Raw genomic sequence first — 15,255 nt, 5'->3', positions numbered from 1 at the left:
AAAACAAGAGTTAAAATGATGTGGGAAAGAAAGGATGGAAGGAAGGAAGTAAAAAGGAAAAGAAGAAAGAATATATAAAAAGATAAACAGCAAGGACCTATTGTATAGCACAGGGAACTATAGTCAATACCTTGTAATAACATATAACGGAAAAGAATCTGAAAAAGAATACATATATATATATACATATATATATATAGCTGAATCACTTTGCTTTACATCTGTAAATTAACTAATCTCAATTTAAAAGAAGAAAAGAAAGAAAGGAGGGAGGAATCAAAGCCAAAAACTCTTTGTATCAAAAACACAGGTCAAAAATCCCTTTAAAAACCCCAGTAACCTGTGTAACATTGAAATTGCCAGGAGACTATACAAAGAGAAAATGTCACCTTTACGATGAGAATCAAGATTTCCCAGTTTTCTATGTGTTCCAGCATACTGAGGATTGAACCAAGCTAAGTGGATGCACTTGAACCATCCAGGCTCCATCCCCACCCCACAAGGTTCCTATAGGTAGAGCACAGGTTGCTCTATTCGTTGTTTCAAAGAAAAACCGCTTTTGCTGCCCTAGTCTAAAAGCGGCTCTGCAGGGTCTGCCTGCATCTAAGCCCACGCCGCCCTCTCTGCTCCCACCAGCACTCAGGGCTCCTGCCAGACCACAACTACAGTATTTCAGTTCATGCTGTCGGAGAAGTTCATGTAATCGGAGCAAGTTTTTTGTGACTGGATAATCACAGTCTCTGATCTTTATAAAGGAATTATAATCAGTGGTTAGCAGGAGCCGGAGAGATTTAAACTATTAATAGATTTAAAATTGAAGTGCCTTGAAGTCCTTATTTTCCGCTTTCAACTGGCAAAATTTGCACCCAGAACAGAGAAATCCTAGCTGGACTCTCACCAGGGGACTTCCCATTGTTAACACTGAGCTTTGCCAAACTGGTCCAGCCCGGCTTCCGGCACTGCCTTCCCAGGACCCGATGCTGGGTTCACAGCGCCTTCAACACCAGCAAGCGGCGCCGATTCCTCCCTTCCGACCCCGTCCTGTCCGAGCACACAAAAGCGGAGTCTGCCGGCTTCTCTGCAGGGGGGTGTCATGAGTTTCCATCCCAAGCTTTAATTATTGCCTGTGTCCTCTTAAAAGAGCACAGACTTTGTTTCAAACCTTGGCTCAGCCACCTAACACGCGCGGGAGGTCTCAGAACCCCACTGCTCAGAGCCACGGCTCCCTGGTTTGGAAGAAGGGTGTGAGTGTGTGTGTTCAGTCATGTCAGACTCTTTGTGACCCCATGGACTGTAGCTCACAAGGCTCCCCTGTCCATGGGATTTCCCAGGCAAGAATACCGGAGTGGGTTGCCGTTTCCTTCTCCAGGGCATCTTCCTGACCCAGGGATCAAAGCCATGTCTCTTGCATTGTCAGGCGGATTCTTTACCATTGAGCCACCAGGGAAGCCCCTTGGAAGAAGGGTGTGTGTTGTGTTGGTAAATACACCCCTGCCCTGTTCAGAGCCTGACATGTCGTGAGCAGGTTGTTTTCCTCCTCTGCCCACTCCTGGACCAGCTCAGCTGCAGCAGTGCCCCTTGCCATTTCATTTGCTGCCCAGTATCTCCGCAGGGTCTGAGTTTGGGGAGTTGCTACCCAGTGGGCTTAAGTGGAAGTTTAGGAGGGTCGGGGCTGAAGATGCCAGGGGGACCAAACGGTGCTTGTGGGGTCAAACACACAGCCTCTCCCACTGACTAGAAGGGGGCTTTCTCAGAGCAAATCCATGAGGACCGCATTAATAGTTGCCAGGAAAACAAGTCCCAGCAGAAAAGACAAAGGACCAGGGCCAACGATAGAAACTGTCCCCAGTCCTGGGCATGGCTGGGAGAACAAATGCAACCTACTAGAGACAAATAAGAAATGCAGAACTGATGCATCCCTCAAGTGGATAGAGCAGCGAGATGCAAGAGGAGGGACCGCCAGGAATGAGATGTAAGACATCCTGCTGAGAATAAACTAGAAAAGTTGCCTCTGGTGAGATGATAAATAGCAGAGACATCACTTTGCTGAGAAAGGTCCAAATTTTCAAGGCTATGGTGTTTCCAGTGGTCATGTATGGATGTGAGAGTTGGACTATAAAAAAGGCTGAGCACCGAAAAATTGACGCTTTTGAACTGTGGTGTTAGAGAAGACTCTTGAGAGTCCCTTGGACTGCAAGGAGATCCAACAAGTCAATCCTAAAGGAAATCAGTCCTGAATATTCATTGAAGGACTGATGCTGAAGCTCCAGAATGTTGGCCACCTGATGCAAAGAGCTGACACACTTGAAAAGACCCTGATGCTGGGAAAGATTGAAGTCAGGAGGAGAAAGAATGGTGAGATGGTTGAATGGCATCACCAACTCAAAGGACATGAGTTTGAGCAAAGTCTAGGAATAGTGAATAGTGAATGACCAGGAAGCCTGGCATGATGCGATTCACAGAGTCACAGAGTAAGAAAGAACTTAGCGATTGAACAAATAAGTCTAAGCACAAGTTTTTAGATGCAGATTTTTGCACATTAAACTGTCCTAACCCCTTCTGTGTTTTCAGATCCTTAAAAGTTGTGAATCGGCTTCCACGTTGGTGACACTATCTCGAATTTCTACTTCCTATTCCTATGACCACCTGGCATTTCCTCCCTCCAGGAAGGTCCAAGAGGGGCGTTGACAAGCCCCACATTAAGAATAGCTGATGGAGGGATGGCGGGTAGCCCAGTGACAGCGGGTGCAAAGGCAGGACTTAAACAATCGAGAGACTGTTTTAGAGCCCTGGTGACATCACACACTGTGAACCTTTTATTCATCCTCTGCCCGGGATGGAGAAAGAAGGGGTCACTAATTACAGAGGTGGCGGATCAGGGAGCATTCGGGTTTTATAGCAGGACCTGCCCTCTCCTTGTCTGCGATGGTGTAAACAATAACCTTTTTATTGTCTCTGATGAAGGGTGCATGAGAACGGGCAGGATGATAACAAAATCACCCCATTCCTTGCCACATCACTGGGCTGCCTGTCTGGGCCGTTACCTGGATGGGGAGCAGCTGGTTCTCTGGATTTGTAGCTCACGTTTGCGGCTGAGAGTACAGGGCCGTGCCGCAGGTGAGGCGCACAGATCTGACAGATCCGCTCACTTTTTCAGTGTCTTGCTTTTTGATAATAACTGGGGCTTCCTAAGCCCCAGGGAGTCATGAATTAGATCAGAGGTTGGCAAACTCTGGCCTGGGGGCCAAGTACAGCCACTGCCTGTTTTTGTTAACTAGATCTGAGCTTGGACACAGCCTCGCCCTCTGTCTACCCGAGTCCATCTTCCCTGGCTGCGTCCCTATAGCAATGGTAGATTGAGTAACAGCCACAGAGATCATACAAGCTGCAAGAAGCCTAAAATATTTACTGTTAGCCCTTTACACAAAGAGTTCTACGACCTCTTGCTTGCTTCTCAGCAGAAAGGAGGTGCCTGACTAACCACATGTCCTTCTTGCCTGGAGCTAGGGGCGTGTTTGCACAGGATGGATGAAGTCAAGGGGCAAACCAAGGCTTCTCTTCCAAACATAGACCCCCTGGGATTGCAAAGAAAAGATGACTGAAACTCCCACAGAAACACACAGCAGAGAAAACAACACCCACTGGCCCAGTCCAGGATGGAATTGCTTCTAGAGCTGAGGGTCCAAAGGATGGGACTGTCTCTAAGACCCTTCCTGACCTTGTGATAATAGATCTTGGGTTGAAAATTCCCAAATGACCAATCTGTTGAGAGTCTAGTTTAGTTGTCATTAACCTTTTTATGGGGGAAAGAGAGGGTCATACTTCTGAAAAATGAGATATACAATCACAATTTTATTTGCAACTTTGGGAGGCTCTTGGACCCCCAGAAGCCAATCCATGAGCCCCAGATTAAGAAACCCTGATCAGGAACTTCCCTGGTGGTCCAGTGGTTAAGACTCTGCACTCTCAATGCAGGAGACCTGGGTTCAATCTCTGGTCAGGGAACTAGATCCTGCATGCCACAACTAAGAGCCCACATGCCACAACTAAGACCTGGCATAGCCAAATAAATGAAAACAAACAAACAAAACTCATTGACCAATTCATTTTTTTTGCTAGTTGTGGGGAAAACAGAAAAAGTATTTTACCAAAAGCACTGGTCAAAGAGCCTGTTTCTAATTAACTTAATTAACAATTAGCAAGCTCTTGCTTGGCAATTAATTTAAAAGTAACAGCATCTAATCAGTGCCAAACAAGTGGTGCAGACAACATTATCTGAATTGAGAGAAGAAAGAGATCATTGTTGTTAAGTAAGATGAGGAGAATTCACAGAAATAATGTGATTTATCTGAGATCTGAGAGCAGCGAAGTCTCAGGCAAGCAGAAAGGGGCAGAGGGTACAGGGCTTGACCTACAGACAAACTCAAGGCTCGGAGAGCCCTGGGTCTTGGTTTCTTACATGTGGGCCCCAAGCAGAGAAGAATCTAAAACATCCCTAAAAGGCATCATCCTAAAGAAACAACAGATTTTAGGCATCAGAGGAGATGGCTAGGCAGTAAACTATTCCAGATCTCACACCCTGACCATCAGCACTATCAAGATTTGTGTTCATGCCAACAACCTATCTTGGGCAGAGCACGCTTGCATGGGTCTTTGGCTTAATGCTCTGCTGTTACTTTCTTAAAATTTCCAATCATTTTAAATCGAAAGGACTGCATTTTTATTTTGCAAGGGGCCCCACAAACTATCTTCTTCTATTTCCTCTTATTGTTCAACTAAGACAACATATTGCAACAGATTCAGATGAAATACAAAAGATCTGAGGGTCCAGCTGAGTTCTGCTGAGCCAGACGTTAAAGGCGTCTGCAAAGCTTCAGAACAGTGACACACTCCTTACTTCTTTTCCTCTGTCTTGAAAAATATACTTAATTCTCATAAAAAATATGTTATTTAGGTTATGGGATTCTTACTGTGCCTTTTAAATAAATTAATAAGTATTTTGAAAACATCTCAATTTTATTTGTTTCGTGTGGCAAATATTAGTCGTCTAGCCCATTATAAACAAAAGCTCTTTGAAATCTTTGGTTTTTAAGAGCAGAAAGGGGGTCCTGAGACCAACAGGCTTGAGAATCCCTGCCTCATAAGAATGGAACACACTCAGGAGCATGCATCCTATTAGCCCTGTTTCTCTGGCTTGTGTCTGCTCGTGTCTGCTTCTTGCTTCTTCTAAGTTAGGCTGTGTGCCCAGAACTCCTGCCTGGAGGGTTCCCACTACTCTGTTCCAAGTCTCCATGGCCAAAGCTAAACCAGGTGGCTTAAGAAGATCACATAAGGAGAGCACACTTGAAAAAAAAAAAAAAAAAAGGAGAGCACACTTGAACTGACAGAGAAGTGGCCAGTATTCCAAATCACTTTATCTCTCAGGACCTGTTAGAATTCACTATTAGCCCACAGTGAGCATGATAGCCTCTAACCCAAGCATTTAGCATGGAATGATTGAATCCAACCATTTTCATGTAGAATTTGGTCTCCTATGTTATGTTATGTGATCCAGAGCAGAAAGGATAGTAGTTTTTTTTGTGTTTGTTTGTTGTTTACTTTAAACTCCACCACTTGGCAGTAACTGTATCAAGAAGAGCAGACTAGTAGATTTTGTAAAGAAGGTTCCCCTGGGTTTGAACTGAGATTATTATACTGCTGGATTTCTCAGCTGAGGGCCCCTCTTGACCAAGACTGTAAATCCCAGAATTTCCCAGCATCATTCCAGGAGTCTAAACAGTCTTTTAAACAGCTGCTGAGTGTCACTGGTCTCATGATTCCTTAAAGGAATTTGTCTGTGGGTGGGGGAAGTCACCGCCCATGAGTCTTCATTAAATGTTGAAGGCTGACTATGGCGATGAAAGAAACAGGATGGAATTCTCAGAATCTCGGTGTTGATAAACAGTCCCCTCTTCCATAAACAAGGACTTGCTACAGCAAACCTAAGGCCTCCATCCTTCTGTTCAGGGAAAAGCCCATTCTTGATAAAAGAAAAGGAAATGGGTGGTTCCCACAATTGCAGTTACCCAGGCTTCCTGGTCTCACCTTTTTCTTCAGATTGGAGTATTGCAATTTTGCGTTAGTTTCTACTGTACAGGAAAGTGAGTCAGCTACAGGTACACATATATCCCCTCTTTTTTGGATTTCCTTCCCAGTCAGGTAACCACAGAACTGAGTAGAGTTTCCCTAGATATACAGTAGGTTCTCATTAGCTATCTATTTTATACATCGTATCAATAGCATATATATGTCAATCCTAATCTCCCTATCCATCCCATCCTCTCTTCCCACCTTGGTATCCATATATTTGTTCTCTATGTGTGTGTCTCCATTCAAGTCCTGCAAATAGGTTCACCTGTACCTTTTTTCTAGATTCCACTTATGTGGATTAATGTATGATATTTGCTTTTCTCTTTCTAACTTATTTCACTCTGTATGAAATAAATCTAAGTGCATCATGTCTCTGAAAATGGCACAGTTTCGTTCTTTTTATGGCTTACTTTAACATGTTTCTTCTGGCGCTCACCTCCCAAGGCTCCACACAGGTGGAACCATAGGTCTCACCTGCCAAAAGGTAGATGGCAAGACAGCCAGAGCCAAGGTGATTTTCACCAGAGCCACACCAGCAATATTCTAGACAGAGCTGCCCCTCACCAGACACGAGACCAGGGACGCCAGGCACCCACAGCCCTTGACAGCCAGGGCCAGGGACCCAGAGCCTTGCCAGCCCCTGAAACTGAGGCCAGATCGGCTGCTCTGCATCCACTTTCTCCTAAGCCCTCCTTCACATCAGGTCAAGTACAAAGTCAATTTACCATCCTGAGCAGGAACCAGGAGGTTAGCAGGACATGTGGGACCGGGCAAGGCTCCAGGAAGACTTGTGAGCACAGATCCCGTCAGCATCCTCAGGAGTGGAAGGCAGTCTCCCGCCAGGACCTGAGGATCCGTCCCTCGACCCTGTCGTGCCCTTTCAGCCCCATCAAAACACAAGAGTGAGCAGCAGCTTTCCAGCCTCTCAACTCCACTGCTTTGACTTTCGTCTCCATTAGATTTTGGAAATTCTACTTTCCGAGCTGTTTCTGTTCGATGCGGTGGCTTCACACACCGTGCATAGGCTGGGTAAGTGGTCCTGCTCCCAGAGCATCCAGTCCAACCTCCTGGGTGCATCCCAGGGGGACCTCCATCCCATACCTAAACCCTGGGGACCTTCTGTGGGCCCACAGAGTTAAAGGCTTTTAAACAGTTAATTTGATGCCTTCCTTAGCTAGATGAAAATGTGACTTTCTTCTTTCTCTCCATTAAACATTTTATTAAGTGAAACTTTGCAACTACCCAAATTGAGCCAAACCAATAAATGAGTCAAATACCTAACCCCGGCCAGATCCACATCAAATACCTCAGTGTTCCCAGTTTGGGTGACCCAGAAAACAAAGATGAAGCCTCAGATCGGCTGACTCAACTGAGCTGCCCTGAACTGAACCATGAGGAAGCCCATCAGCCAGAACCTCGGCGACCCTCCAGGGCAGGGCTGCTGGATGGACCAGCACGTTCAGGGTCCATCCTGTTTCCTCCAATTTGGGTCATGCTTAGCTCTCAAGTGTCCGGTTACTTTGGAGTTATTCTGCTCCTGAACCAGACGCTCCCATGCTCCCCAGACTCCAGAGTCTTATTTGCAATCCCAAGCTTCCGCGTTTCCATCGTGACAGAAATAAGCCAGCAGGCTTTCCTCAGCCAGCCACCCCGTGAACAAACACAAAATGAAACCCAAGGTGTTTGTCATTGCTCCCTGGGAAACCACTGGCAGAGGCAAAGGGGGCTGACCCCGGCCACACCCTCCTCCTGCAGGGCCACGTGAGTCACTGTGAGAAGCCACGCCCTGTGTACACAGCACACAGGGTGACTGGGTGAAAAGTGACCTAAAAATGAAGCAGAGGGACCCGGAGAAGCAACTGCCCAAAGAGAAGCCTGTCCACACAGTGCTAAGACCCTGGAGACCCGGGAGTCAGTTTCCCCGGCCGGGAATGTTGCACGCAGTGCAACAAGTGAAGAATGCTCCACACAGACATAAAAAGAGAATTTTCTAGAGTTGACTGAGATGATCAGGTCCCCAGGGCAGGTCACCATCTTAGTCATCGTTGCATCCACGACACCTGGTGTACTGATCCTGCAGACACCCGACGTGTGTTTATCACCGTCCTTTCTGATTATTACAAACATTAATTTTGTTGGATATTCCCCAGCCTGGACAGAGGAGCCAGGGGGCGCTACAGTCCATGGGGTCCCAAAGTGTCACTTTCACTTTGCTTTACTTTCCACAGCCTGAAGACCATGTAATTACCTCAGGTCACTTAATTTTTCTTTTTCTGATTCCAAGTTCACCAAGCTGGTAACAGATGTGTACCTCCACCCCACCCCCATCTTGCCATCTGGAAAATCCCTGGAGTGTGGATGTAGGGATTCTGGTCCACCCTTCACTCTAAGTCAATACATTTGTACTGGAATCCCGGCCTCTGAGATGTATCCATATGAATCAGTTCTCTAGAATCAGATTAGCTCCAGGTAAACTGATACAATCGAGTTTCTGAGCCAGTAAAGCCAACAAGCTCCTGGTCTGTGCTAAATCTCTCCAGTGACCCCTGCGGCAGAGGGCAGCTCCTGTCTAAACCATGGGCCTGGCCCGGCTCCAGCACCACGGCTGTCCACTGGAGGGCTTCCCACCAACAGCAGGTCTGATTGTGGCATAAATAAATAAGTAAATCACAACTAAACACATAACAAGCTTTAACACTTTGGCTACTTAGTACAGTAAAAGGTATTGAGCAATGGAAGCAAATGCAACAAAGTGGGTGAACATGCAGGCTTTGCAGATCACAAGAGCTAAGATCGTATTTTGGGTTGTTAACTTCTGAATTTAAGCAAATTACTAAATGTTTCTGAATCTTGATTTTCTCTGTGGAGTTGAGGTAATAAGGCTACCTATTTCGTTAGGTTTGAAGGGGATAATCTACACCATCCTTTGACTGCTGGCAACAGAGTGGACAAGAGAACCTAAAAAGCATCTCACTACAGAACACCTAGGAATGCAAGAGTCTACATTTTTTAAATCGTCTTTTAAAATGCATGGATGAGTAGCCAGAGAGTACAGCATTCCTATGGAATCAGGAATGAAGCTGTAGGACAGATCCAGGGAAATGAGAGATTACCGACCATTCATCTAGCCTTAAGGGCCGAGAGCGTCAATCTCAGCAGAAGCCTGGGTGGTGGGGGGGTTAGTTCAGGTGAGAATCGGAGGGATCAAGAAAGGCAAGACATATAATAGGCTCTGCCCTTCAGAGAAATGTTAATAGGGAAACATAAACACCCTACAATCAGCAGGCGAAGGAAGCAATCATCTGTCTTGGTTTGGCTTTCAGAGGAAGGGAAAAAAGTCTCCCGACCTGGGTCGTCAGATACAGCAAATAAAAACACAGTGGGCTGCAGATTTCCTTCCCTGAATGTGAAGGGCACAGAACATCAGACTTCTAGAAGAATATATGCAGGAGACCCTGACTTTGGGATAGGCGAGGAGACTCACAAGGAGTATTAATCATAAAAGGAAGAAGACAGAATGCATTAAGAACTTCTGTTCCTCAAGATACTGTAAAAACAGTCGAAATATCAACTCACACACTGGGGAGAAGATATTTGGGGTTTACATAATAGACAGAGAATTAGTATCCAAAACATATGAAGAACAAGCAAGCCAATTTTTTTAAAAAGGACAAAATATATGATCAGATAGTCTACTGAAAAGAAAGGTAAATGGCTAATAATTATGTAAAAGGATGCTCAACTTCCTTAGAAGTCATAAAAGGAAAATCCAAATCATAATGAGGTACCATTTTATAACTAGTAAACTGCAGAAATTTGTAAACTGAGAATACCGAACTTCAGTGATAGCTACTTCTGGTTTTAAGTACGAATTAGTACAAACGCCTTGGGAAAGAGTTTAAGATTATTTATTATAACTGAATAACAACTCCAGTATAATCCAGTAACTCCTAAATGGATGCCCTAGGAATCTTGTACTCAGATTCTGGGAGACATGAACAGAATGTCCACAGAAGTGTGTCTGCAACAGTTAAGACTGGAAATAACTCAAATCTTCATCTGTAGGAGAAAAAAGATGCACACACATAGCTTCTGGGATTAAGTACAACACCAAGAAATACTTTAGTAAAAATGGATATGCAGTCTGGTTGCTAAAAAGCAATTAGAAGGAAAATGTCCCTCTGTTCTAAAGAGCAGCCTTTATTGAAGACCCAAGTCTGTTTGAACCATCTCCACCTGTTTTTTGAAGCTATTGTCCTGTAATTGAAGTTATTGTCCTGTTCCTTTTATATAAAAGCCCATACCATACATTTTTGCTTGAGTTTAATTCCAGGAAAGTTTCTGATTCTGCATGTGTTCATCAAATGGGAAAACATCCTGGCCACAGATTTTCAAAGCCTCTCAAAGTACTCTAAGGAGTACTTAGTAAAGACAATTGTCTTAGTAAAGACAATCAAAGCATCTAACTACGAATCATTTTTAAAAGATCACTTTCAACTACATTTTAAATTCTAAAAATGCTTCATTGAGTTTGTAAAACTATGAGTAATAAATATAAAGATTTGCTAAGAACCCAAGCCTAGCATGTGCTCAGTCAATATTTGGTGAATAATGCCTAGGAACAGGGAACGCGAACATTTTGCCTAAATCTAGCCCCACTGACCTTTAAACACTACTGGGACATGCTATGGGCTTGAGACCCACTAGGGGACACCGCAGGTAGCAAAGGACACGCTTCCCACCAGGGTTCTGCAAGCACCGGCCAAGGGTTCACCTGGCCACACTTTGACATTCAAAGCAATAACAGACAAGTCCTCCAGCATTTATGGGTCATCACAACGCATCCCCACGTACCTTTTCTGCCTGATATTCTCATCATCACCTTCGTGTGACCTATGCTTCAAGCAAGCCAGATTCTTCAGCGTTCTCTACACTCACACGGTTCTCAGCACTTAGACAATTTCCCATCTCCATCTATCACACCCTAGAAGCCCCCCTGCCCCCCACCCCATCTCCATGCCATTCTTAAATGCCACCTCCTTCACCCTGACTTTCTGGGTGCCATCTCTCTGTTCTGAAACTCCATAGCACTTTTTTTTTTTAACAGTTCTTATAGATCATGTTCTACAGCTCATTTGTAATGCAAATGTACATACATACAAACATACACACATTTACGAAACATTTGAATTCTTTATCTTTATATCCCCCTTTAAATGAGTACCTTGTAAATAAAAGCTTAAAAGAATTCATTGAATTTAACTGCAATATCTATCAGTTATATGCATATATTTTGTTTTAATAGGAATCAAAAACTATGTCACTGCTTATTTTTCAATACATCGCATTATATTTTGAAGGTCAGATTACCTGAAGCATTTACCTGGTTTGTTGAAGTTCAAATGTTTCATTTAAGGTTCAACAGCTCCCTCTGGTGGCCATAGAAGGAAACTGGGTTTGCTGGCCATGAGAGGTTTAGTCAAGCCAGCATTTCAATTTACTTTTCAAACTTGAATTTGAAGTGATTCTCAATCAATTTCAGTTTTGAGGTTATCAAAACCTTCAATTTTGAGATTGCCACTGAGTGATAAATTTTATTTGGCATAAAAGTGTCATTTTTAGGCCAGGAATAAACGTAAGCAGTTATTTGAAATTTAGGTCAGTGCTTTCCATTTCAAACAACTGTAAACTTGCTTTAAAAAAATATTAATATAGTTTCATTTGAGTTGTCATAAAATACTCGATTAAGGTTAGAAAGCAAAAGTTTTCAGACTTTTTCCATGCATGGGAGTGAATAAATCTGGGAATTCAGTGAGAATACAAATAGGTTTCTGCTGTCCTTTTTCCTACTTTGGAATAATATTAACTGCAGAGAAGTTAAAAGCTCAAGCATTCTAACAAGACAAGCAAATGCTTAAGTTGGAAATGGAACTATTTCTTTATTATCTTTTTGGTTTTAATTTCCAGGAGAAGCTTTATTCAGATGAAATACTTTTAAACATTTTAAATGAAACTTATAACCATGCATTCAATTGATTCAGCAAATATGACATATATTGGGCATTGGCTTAACTGGGGTTGTCTTGGAGGCTGGAGGGGACTAATTTTAAAAAGTAAGCATGTTCCTTGCCCTCTTGGAGCTTACAGTCTGGGGTTTTATTGGGGTGGGGAGAATAAATAAAAAGTAAATGTGCAGTATAAGTGCTATGAAGAAAGAAGGAAAGGCAAAGAGACACCCCTTGGGGGTAGACGGAACATGCTCTTCAGGCCAGCTTGGTCCAACGCCTCCACTGCGATGAGAAGCCCTCTGTTTCAAGTGAATAAAACAAAGGAATAAGCCAGGAAACTATCTATAGGAAGAGCTTTCCAGGCTATGAGAAGAGAAAGGCCTGGGGCAGCAGAGCCTGGCGTGCTCAAAGCACAGCAGAAGGGCCAACGTGGTTTCACCTGAGAGGGAGCAGGTGAGATGAACCGGAGAGGTGGGCAGGGCCAGGTCACTTAGAGATTGGCAGCCGGAGTCAAGGCTTTAGCATGGGTCTAAATTACTATGACACTTATGGCTGGACTTTCCTCGGGGGCATGCTCTACGTTCCTTACTCCTCTTGAGGAATGAAAATAAACTAGCCAATCTAGAAGGATAAAACCAAGAAAGTTATTCCTGGCACCAATTGTTCTATTATTTATTATAGGACATGGAACAATTTAAAACAAAGAACTAAGTAACATCCTAAACGTTAAACCCACAGTACAGCTCCCACTGAGGTCCAAATCCCTCAGGTCACTGTGCCTATAGTGGGATGTTCTTCATGCCAGCAACTCTGGCTGCTGGGGGCTCTGCACTCAGGGGGGCTTCCTAGCAGGGCGGCTGGAGTCTACCTCGCACCATGAGAGCAGAAGCTTCAAGAAAGGCAGAGAGTCTGAATCCTGACATGGACAAAGCCCCAGCTGGCCCGAGGATTCCAAAGAGGGGCTCCTGGGAGAAAGGGGTGGCCATTCTGAACCCCTGCCTTTGCTGGCTCTTTCCCCCTGAATTCCCATGGTTGCATAGAACCTCTAAACTGCCAGGGGGCCCAGCAATTACTTCCAAACATCACACTTTTAGAAATGCTCCTATAGCATTTTATTTTGAAATAAAATCTAATCTCAGAGGCAAAATTTTCATTAATGATATTTATTCCTAATTGTGAAGGATGTACAAGGGAAAAAAAGGAAACCCACTGTCTGATACGTTTGATGCATTTAGCACATGACATTTAAAAGTGTTTGATATGGCTGAATAAATACATTTCTTAACGATGTGTTTATCAAAGAACAAAACAACAAAAAACATGTAGAAATTATAACTGGTTCTACTGCTATCAAATTTGTAGTGATTATACAGTTTTAAAAATACATACTGCATTTCTCTTTCATAAAAGTCATAAACCTTCAGGCTCCCTCTTCTTTAGAAACACACTGACTTTCCCTCAGTACCACCCAAGCTGTGACCTCACGCCTCTGATATCCACCCACTCAGGGGCTGGGTCGGGGCTTGGCATTCACCTTCATCTTGAACACTGAAAACATCCTCATAAAACAGACCGAGTACCTTTTAATAGTTTATCATACTTCTTTTCACCTGAGTGTACGCCAGGTGATTTTGAAGTAAGCTACAAAGATTTCTGGTTATCCATTCATAACACATGCAAAACTTTGGAATCCAAATGCCATAATGTGATTTTTCCACAAACCAAATAGTTAAAAATTCAAAGAGAAGATATTACATTGGCAGAATACAGGAGAAAAAATAGCCTCTTCATTTCAGGTCAATTGCAAATGGTAAATTTACATTTCCGGAAAGCTCGATGGTGCTCTAATTAATAATCCTGTTTGAACTTCAAACAAGCCAGTGATCTCTGAGCTGATAAGCTGTACCTTAGTCGTCAGCAGTAGCTATTAATGGATAGACCTTTTTGGATTTCTGACATATAAATGTAATCTCAAGCTGAACTTTCTAAGTTTTGCATTGTTGAGCTTGGTTAAAGTGCCGTCCACTTTACTTGGGAAATAAGGAATACAAAGGGCTATTTCACACAATAAGTAAATGGCAAGTAAACACCTTACTTGTTAGCTGGGAAATAATGCTAATATTTAACTGACCCTCCACATCACTCGAAATCACTGTACCACATTCACTACCAACCTCTCACTTAATAGAATTTCAGATAGTTACTCACAAACTGTATTTTCTCTGTGTTTCAATGGAAAACCCATGGAATGTAGCAGACTTACGGCTGCTCCCTGCTCTGAACGAAGTCTCTTACCTGTATCGGTTCTTTTTTTATGGGTGCTGTCACACAGATGTGTTACGTGTTTTTTCATTTATTGTTTAATGTTTCTCCTATCCAGAAGTGAGTCTGAGTATGGTGGCTGCATATTGGAACAGGTGATAATTATGCAAGACATGCTGTACTGTGGTTTAGAAGGTCAACTCAAAAGGTCAAGGGAGTGGAAGTCTTTATTAAGCAGGAAAGAAATGTCAGTTATGCCACTGTGTGCAGAGCAAGGAACCCACTCCTCCATTGACAAAAATGCCGAGGCTGTTACTTCTTGTGTCTCGTAGGCAACTTTGATGGTCTGTTGACAAATCTGAAAGAATGTGCAGTCCTTGGGAAATGCCCTTCTAAACACTGTGTCCTCAGCCCCTTCTCGTGACATTTACCAGCTGTTTTTCATGTGATTATTTGTGACAATTTGATGAACTCAAACCTTCCCCACCCCCATGTCCCTGCTCCAAGAGTGATCCAAAGACAAATTTCTTCCCTCACCCGGCAGGACAGCTCTGTAACTGCATCTCTTCACCAACCATCGCATAATCCACAAGCATCCTTAAACTTGTTTTCACTTCATAATTGTAAATACTCTCTCTCCTGCTTCAGTCTGAGCCCCTGCCTAGGACCCCTCAGTCTAGGCACTAGGTGGGCATTCTGTTGGTCTAAGACACCAGGCAATTCTCACGCTGTCCAAAACGAGCCCTGACTCTCACCTCAGAGCACATGCACTTCCTTTAGGAACAAAGTTTCATATGTCCATCCAGATCAGTTAAACATTATAAAAATGTAAGAATTAAACCAATGTTGCAATGTG

General features: G+C 43.5%; 1 protein-coding gene and 1 non-coding gene across 2 annotated transcripts in view; one reads left to right on the top strand and one right to left on the bottom strand.

The window, feature by feature from the left end:
* Nucleotides 1-15,255, bottom strand: part of SPATA13 (spermatogenesis associated 13) — a 219,960-nt gene that overhangs the window by 187,905 nt on the left and 16,800 nt on the right. The window lies entirely within an intron of this gene.
* Nucleotides 3,933-4,005, top strand: TRNAE-CUC. Its single transcript has one exon. It is a non-coding gene; the product is annotated as a tRNA-Glu (tRNA).

The sequence above is a fragment of the Cervus canadensis genome, chromosome 9 (genome assembly GCF_019320065.1).
Source record: "Cervus canadensis isolate Bull #8, Minnesota chromosome 9, ASM1932006v1, whole genome shotgun sequence".
NCBI classification, from domain to species: Eukaryota; Metazoa; Chordata; class Mammalia; order Artiodactyla; family Cervidae; genus Cervus; species Cervus canadensis.
Note: the sequence above shows the minus strand (reverse complement) of the source record. Positions and strands in the feature narration are given on the sequence as shown.